The sequence below is a fragment of the Dipodomys ordii genome, unplaced genomic scaffold (assembly GCF_000151885.1).
Source record: "Dipodomys ordii isolate 6190 unplaced genomic scaffold, Dord_2.0 Scaffold58, whole genome shotgun sequence".
NCBI lineage: Eukaryota > Metazoa > Chordata > Mammalia > Rodentia > Heteromyidae > Dipodomys > Dipodomys ordii.
The window spans coordinates 9,731,878-9,740,278 of record NW_012267274.1 but is presented as its reverse complement, the minus strand read 5'-3'; positions in this window follow the sequence as shown (position 1 = coordinate 9,740,278).

The following is an 8,401-nucleotide window of genomic DNA, read 5'->3' as shown; positions in this document are numbered from 1 at the left end:
CGCTGTGGCTCAAGTGGCAGAGCGCTAACCTTGAGCTGAAGAGCTGAGGGACAGCGCCCAGGCCCAGAGTTCAGGCCCCACGACTGGACCAAAAAAAAAAAAAAAAGAAGGTACAGCAGCAGCAGTGGGAAGCTGAGAGGTTTGTCTGGCTAAGCGCAGGTGGAGGGGCTGGCTGGGCCAAGGCTACAGAGTGGGTAGAGCAGCCCTGGTACTGCGCAGCCAGTGCCTATGTGTATAACCACATTCACGATCATGCTTCCTGAGCCAGTCAACTAGTAAGAGAGAAGCAAGAGTCAGACTCATGTTACAGGGCAATCCCCGAGTCCAGAAAGGATGGTGTGAGCTGGGGAGGGTGCAGGGGGAGGAGGGAGAGCCAGACCCAGCGCCTGAGCCGTGTGTGTGTGTGTGTGTGTGTGTGTGTGTGTGTGTGTGTGTGTGTGTGTCTGTCTGTCTGGAAATTGGTCTCAAGGCCTCATGCTTGCTAGGTAGGCACTCTACCACTTAAGCCATGTTTCCAGCCCCTTTTGGCCTTGATTATTTCCAAAGCAAGGTCTCACTTTTATGTCCAGGCCAGCCTGGGCTGCAATCCTGCTACTAGTGCTTCTTCATGCTGTATGATGACTGCCCCTGCACCTAGCCATTGTGCTTCCTCCATAGCTGGAATACCCAACCACTGATTGAGATGGGGTCTCTCCAACCTTTCTGACCTGGCTGGCCTCAAACTGATTCTCCCACTCTCCACTTCCTAAGTCTCTAGCATGACAGGCTTGAGCCACCATACCCAGCTGCACCTTTTGCTTTACCTCCAAGCTGCTCAAGATACCACACAGGACAAGATCAAGTCAGGCAGATCAAGTCCCCTCATTGTTCTGCAGATGAGATTCCCAGAAAGCACAGTTTGGGTTTTTTCTGGGGTGTGGGGAATAGGAGAAAGCCCATTTCAGAGATGAGTCACCACAGATGAGCTTGTAACTGATCACAGTTTGTCCATTCCTCTGCCAGTAACAGAGGGCCCCTCCCCCACCAACCAAGACCATTCTAGGCCTCAGAGACAAACGCAGTCAAGATCTTGTCCCTTGAGATGTTCACATCATGGCAGAGAAGCCAATACTAAACAAAATAAGATAATGATTCAGATGATGAGGATTCCTAGGAGTAATCGGCCAGGCAAGGCAGCCCGCAGCCTCTCTGGGTATGGTGAGCAAGCAAAGAGTAGCTTTGCACTTCAGAGGTGTGGGAAACAAAAAGAAAGCATAGAGGGAGAAAAAGAAAATGAGGCAGAGTCCTGAAGGCCCTTGAGCCTAAAATGTTAGCTGTCTGTCTTTTTACAGAGAAAGCTGGCCATGAAAGAGGGGGTTCTTCACTCGCAGAGTTCGTAACTAGACGGGGCCTGTCTTGTAACACGGCCTCTTCCTTAGGGAGGATGTAACGTGGAAATGGTTCATCAAAAGTTCACTGACTTGGCCCCCTGCCCATCAACCAAGAGTCCGGATTTCCGGTGTCTCCCTCCCCACCTGCTGTCTGGGGTCTCATTCAAGTAACATCAAGTAACAGGGGCCTGAGCCTGGCCATAGATGCCCTCCTGCCTCCCAAGCCCTGGCCCCTCCCCCGCCCGAGTCCCACTTGAACTCCTTGGTCAAACGCAGAACCACGCATATCCCTCAGGACCTCCCTGGACATGACAAACTTTATTTCCACTGAATGCATTTCTCAACCCATGACTCAGAGTTCAAATTTAAAAGTTTGGCATTGGACCACAGGAGACACAATGTTTAGGCCAAAGGGAATCAAATATGTAAGTGTAGCTCTCCCCTAGAAAGACTGTCCATAAAGCATTCCAGCAACCACTGGCAATGGAACCCACATGTAGTGTGAGCATAAGCCCCAGCTCACCACTCAGCAGCATCTGGGAGATCTTCGTCTCCTTCGGAGCTGACGGAGGAGCATGGTGCTCTCAAACGGGCGACCTTGTCCCATCAACACACAACAGAATCTTTCCTCTCTCAGCCCACTGCCTGGAAAGTTCCAAAAGACTGTTTCGTTTAGTTCACAACGAATCAGTGATTGGGGTGGACTATAAATCACATCTGAAGAATGAACAGTTAAAATGGCTAAGTAAGCCCTGGCTTAAGATTGAAGTCACATGTCCATACAAAGTCACATGTCCATACAGCTCTTCCTATAGCAATGTGGGCACGACCTACAAAAAAACGCTGGGCTGAGCACGTTCCCTTGTGACTCCTCTACAAAGCCCACTAAAATCATAAAGGAGCTGGGTGCCAGTGGCTCACACCTGTCATCCTAGCCATTCAGGAAGCTGAGACCTGTTCAAAGCCAACTCGGGCACAAAAGTCCATGAGACTCTTATCTCCAATAAACCACTAGAAAACCGGAAGTGGTGCTGTGGCTCAAACGGTGGAGTGCTCGCCTTGAGCTGAAGAGCTGAGGGACAGCGCCCCAGCCCCACAACCCACCAAAAAAAAAAAAAAAAGAGTGTGAAGCCTTAGAGTACTGTTTCTTTAATTTTTATTGTTTGTGCCCCAGTACTAGCACGCACACACACACAATTTTTTTTTAATTATAAAGGGATTTTTTTTCTCTTCTTATTGCTTTTAGGTGCTTGAAACTGAATCCAGGGCCTTGTATATGCTCTCTACCACTGAGCTCCACTCAACCAGGCCAAAAAGAGACCCTTCAAAGAAATTAACACATAGGAACAAGACTTTGGAAGGTGGTAATTGATGAGCCACAAATGTTGAGTGAGAAAGTTGAGGCCCAACCTCCATCCCAAAATGGAGGGACTGCACACAAGGAACCGCCTAGTGTGAGGGGTGAAAGTGGGGTTTAAATCACAGAAGCACTCTAATTCAGACCCGATGACATCTGCCATTCTGCACAGTTGGCTACTCACCCTTCCTGCCTCAGTGGAAGATTTGGACACTGGTCCTCTACAAAAAGTCAGATTCTCGGCTGGGGGGACACTGAGTATTTCCCTTTCTGTGGGGACAGAGGAACTGTACCCAACATAGGAAATTCAATTAAAACCTAAATATTGTATATCAAGATATGCATTCTCCTTTCCCACTGAGATTTCATAAATTTGACAAAAACAAAATCCAGAGGTTGGAAAATTCTTCACAGGACAACCTGACCAATTACCAGAGAACAGAGCTAAGGGCACAAACAGGTTTGTCTTGTGTCCTCTAAGAATGAATGATCATCAGAACAAAAAGTTGTCTCCATTCTTCCTTCAAGAAATACTTAGTTTAAGCTGGGCGCTGGTGGCTCACGCCTGTAATCCTAGCTACTCAGGAGGCTGAGATCCGAGGATCGCGGTTCAAAGCCAGCCTGGGCAGGAGAGACCGTGAGACTCCTATCTCAAAAAACCACCAGGAAACCGGAAGTGGCGCTGTAGCTCAAGTGGGAGAGCCCTCGCCTTGAGCTGAAGAGCTGAGGGACAGCGCCCAGGCCCAGAGTTCAAGCCCCACGACCGACCAAAAAAAAAGAAATACTTAGTTTAGAATTAACTCCTGTCAAGAGAGAACACAACTCTATATACAAACTTGTATTACCCCCCCCCAGTGTTTCTCATTCAAAGGAGGAGAAATAGAACACTGTATTTGACACATCTGATTACAAGTTTCCAGAATCTACTTATGTTTTTACTATTTTGATTGTTTCTCAACACAGCTGAACTGAATTATCCCAGACCTGAGCACTCCACTCTCCAATTAGAACCACCTGGGTTACTTTTCAAACCACCAGCCCCAAAGCCCCAACTCCAGAGATTCTGAGACATCCTAGTTTTAAATAAAAACCTCCCAGATGATTTCGGTGTGCAGTAAGTTTGGAAAGCCCTGCATTCAAGTGAAGCATGCAGTGGACAGCCTCATTTATGCACTGAGCCTCCAATCATCCTCTCAGATACTTTTGTTTTATGCCAGTCCTGGGGCTTGAACTTAAAGGCTGGGCTCAAGGCTAGCTCTCTACCACTTGAGCCACAACTCCACTTCTGGCTTATTGGTAGTTATTTAGAAATAAAAGTCTTGTGAACTTTCCTGCCCAGGCTGACTTCAAACCATGTTCCTCAGATCTCAGCCTCCTGAGTATCTTAGAATTACTGGCATGAGCCACCAGCTCTCAACAGCTTTCTAATATGTTTAAATAAGATTGAGCAAGCAAATGGGTGAAACTGAGGGAGGGGATAACACTGTTCAAAAAGAAATGTACTCGGACCTTACCTATGTAACTCTAACCCCTCTGTACATCACAATCATTTTTTTTAATTGAGCAAGCAAGGTGTCCAGACACCTAAGAAAAACTGTTCATGTGACAGACCAAAATAATCAACTTGGAGGAAACAAACTATGCAAGAAGAGGAAATCTTTGGGTGAGGGGAGATATCATTAATATCTCAGTTAGATCATCTGAGGTTTGTAAAGAGATTAGAAACTATATTGATCCATGAAATCAGAACAAGAGAAACAGCTAAAGAACCAATAACCTTAAGATAGCAGGAACAACAAACTCAATGGAAAGTCTGGAAGTTAAAGAAGAGTAAATCAGCCAGTCATGGCGGCTTACACCTTCATCCTAGCCACAGAATCACAAATTCAAGGCTGGCTTGGGCTATATGGCAAGATCTTGCCCCCCTCCCCCCCAAAAAATCACATGCACTCAAAAAGATAAAGAAAAAGGTAAAGAAAGCAAACTAGGAGAGAAAATAAGATGATGGCATCCAGAAGTCTACCACCAAAAAAACAGACATCTCAGAAAGACAAGAAAAACAGGAAACAGGATAAAACATCAAAGAAGTTAATTAACGATGAAGAGCTTGAGTGTCCAGATTAAAAGGTTTGCAGTATACCAGCGCTGTCAAAGGAAGCTGACCTACATGAAGGCAATAGATGATCGAGTCATTGAATTTCTCCCCAGTACAAAGCTAGAGAGGTGATCAAACAATCTAAAATTTTAGATTGTTTTAATTTCCATTCAGAACCCTGTACCTAGGTAACTGCCACACCACCAATTATTAATTATAAAAGAATAGGGCATTTGGGGACTTAAAAAAATCAAAAATGTTCTCTGTTATACCCCTCCTCCAAAAGTCATTGAACATATTCCACCAAGGGTAAGGGAAATCCAGGAAATAGGTCCAGCACAGGCAAGAAGCCAGGGAAAATCTCTAGGAAGACGTGGAAGGGAGCCCCCAGGATGACCTTTGAGCAGCAGACCTAGAGAGAGCGCCTGGTCCAGATGAATCAAGAGCTTTCCCTGCCTCCTTCACCGCTGGAGTGTGAACAAGTGACATGACCTCCACCAACAGATTTCAAACATGTGAGGCTCCTTCATTTGTAGAAAAGAAACAATTAAAGCAGCCGGTGTCAATAGGCATTTTCAGGAAAAAGGTCGAGAGGAAGGTGTCTACCTTGCTGGGACAGCAGGAGTGGAGGGATGACTTCCAGCCCTCCCTGTAAGGTCCATTCCTGGATGGCGAACAGACCTCGCCCAGTACCTGCGTTACCTAGGCAACTGGGACACCTGGAAGAGGTCACATCCGCATCCGCTGAGGTCACATCTTAACCTGATGTGGCCACACCTTTCTCCCACCTGACCCCACTTCCCTTTACCTGGACACACCCTTCCGCACCCCCTACCCTATATAAGGAATAAACCGCGGCCAGACCGCCCTTTTTTTTTTGGTCGGTCGTGGGGCTTGAACTCTGGGCCTGGGTGCTGTCCCTCAGCTCTTCAGCTCAAGGCGAGTGCTCTACCATTTGAGCTACAGCGCCACTTCTTTTCCTTTGCCAGCCGCGTGGAGTGCCAACCTTGCCTGGTCCCAGCAGGTCTACTGAATAAACCCCTTACCTGAATACCACGTGCGTGGTGCAGTTCTTACTCGGCCACCTCTTTTTAAAAACCTAACACTCCCCTGACTGCAATGTCCAAGTCTGACTCTTCTCCCTCCTGAAGAATCTGGAACTGGAAAATATCCTCTAACAAGTTCCTCTTCCAGCCAGAGAGCACTCTAGTTTTTCAGGCCTTGAGGAATAGAGTGTGAGCGAATATTTAGGAATGGATTCCTAAGTACAATATTGTGTCAACCTTGTAACCCAACTGCACACCCAAGGGTCCTCCCCTAAAATGGTATTGCCAAACCACATACAACATCCTAGCTACTTGCGAGGTTCCACAGCTAAGATGGTAGGCATTTCTAGATATTTTAGGCTTTGGCTACAGGACTAGGGGTGAGCAGGTCCTAGTCTAACTCGCTGGACCTCTGAGACTCAGTGCAGGTCACTGTTCTGGCCAGCATTACTCTGTGAAAAGTAGAGATGAACAAGGTCTTTAGCAGTCCCCCTGGCTCTCATTCATCCTCCGAAAAGCCCCCTGGCCTCCTCCAACTGATAGCACATAGCCACCCTGCTAGACAAAGTACAGGGGGCCCTGGCTTTGGGAAGAACTGGGACTTGGGACCGGAGCAAATCCAGGAGAGACCTGCAGATCACCATCAGAGGTCTGAAGGCCCTGCTCTAAGACCCAACTGTTAGATTTGGTGAGCACCAAACCAGCACTTATCATACTTAACCCTGCAGAGCAGTAACTACTCAGGGGTCTTGTTAAATCTACATTTAAATCAGGAGGACTGCCTAGGCCTGAGAACCAGCATTATGAATGTTTCCAAGTGATTCTTTGGGTTGTGCCAAAACTCGGGCCTTAGAATTGATCCTGAGAGCCAGTTGTATTTCCACATACCTCCTCCTTCTTCCTCTCCTCTCCTACCTTCCTCAATCCTTTCTTTTCCTCTCTCCTTTCCTCTTCGTTTTTCTTTTCTCCCCTCCCCTTTTCTCTCACATACTTTTCCCTCTCCCTCTTTCTTTGCCTCCCTTCTCTCTTTCCTGTCCCATCTCTCTCCAGACTTCCATCTCTACCTGTCCCCTCCCTCCCCCAGCTCTCCCTTGGCTTGCTCCTCTCCCAAGTCATCTCATTCACTACCGTAGGAGCTCCTTGGCTCTCATAGCTATGCTAAGAGGTGGAAGCCCAGCCTTGTTCCTGAGAGCTCCTGAGGAGGAAAAGGGTCTGGCTCTGTATCTTCAGAGTCAAAAGCAATATTCTCACCAGAGACGGTGAGTCTATCAGCAGAGCTGGGCTCGTACATTCCCTTCTCAATAACCACATAATGATTCCTATTAACAGCTCATCAAAGGCAATTACTCCTCCAAGGAACAAAGGCTCCCATGGCCCTTCTTCTTGGCATGTCGCAATCACTCTCCTTCCACACCTGCAGCCTGGCCCTCTTCCCACTCCTGAGGGGACCCTGCTTTGTCCTTTCTTCCTGTCTTCCTCTGAGGCTTCTCAGCTGACAGCACCCCAGCACAGAAGGGCCGGGGGAGTCCTCACAGTCCTTTCCTCCACTGCACTTCCACGGGGACATTGATGGCCACACAAAGAATCATCCAAAATGGACACAGCCTGTCCTCTACGAGAAACTCCCAATGGCCTGTGCTTATGAGTGAGGTTATACATCCTGGATTCTAAGAGCAGAAAAAATGAAAATGACCTACAATGCCACCACTCTGCACCAGAAAGCCTGGTAGTCATAAAAACCACTCAAAGGAGCCAAACAAGAGGGATGAGCAGGCTGGGAAGGTGCCTTCGTGTAGAGCACTTGCCTTGCATGCATGAAGCCCTGGGTTCCATTCCTCAGTACCACACACACAGAAAAAGCTAGAAGTGACACTATGGCTCAAGTGGTAGAGTGCTAGCCATGAGCAAAACAAGCTCAGAAACAGTGCCCAGGCCCTGAGTTCAAGCCCCAGAACTGGCAAAAAAAAAAGAGGAATGAGGGTCTAAGGCCCAGAGGGGTAATACAGGCCTATAACTTCAGGTACAGGTGTCAGAGATCAGGAGGACTGAGGATTTTTGTCCCAGAAAAAATGTGAGGGAAACACCCATCTCAACCAGTAAAGATGAGGGTGATGATGTACAACCCTATGGTATCAACTTTGACTGAGACCACAGCTGGAGATCCTGATCTGAAGCCAGCCTGGGACAAAAATGCAAAACACTACCTGAAAAGTAACTAAAGCAAAAAATGGCTGGCGGTGTGGCTCGGGTGGGAGAGGGCAAGTACAAGGCCCTGAACTCAAACCCCAGTACTTCCACCACATACCCCTCAACTTAAAGGAAAAAAAAGTAAGGCCTATACTGAATGAGACTTACTATGTGCCTGCCCTTCCTCTGCACACTTAACCTGCCACAACATTAAACGCAAAGGAGGGGAGATGATGACCTCAGTGCCCAGCTACGGAAACCAGAGCTTAGGAGATATTACCTGTTGGGGTTTTTTTTCCCCCAGCAAATTAGTTTTCACTCCACAGAGACTACTCTCCAATCTGAA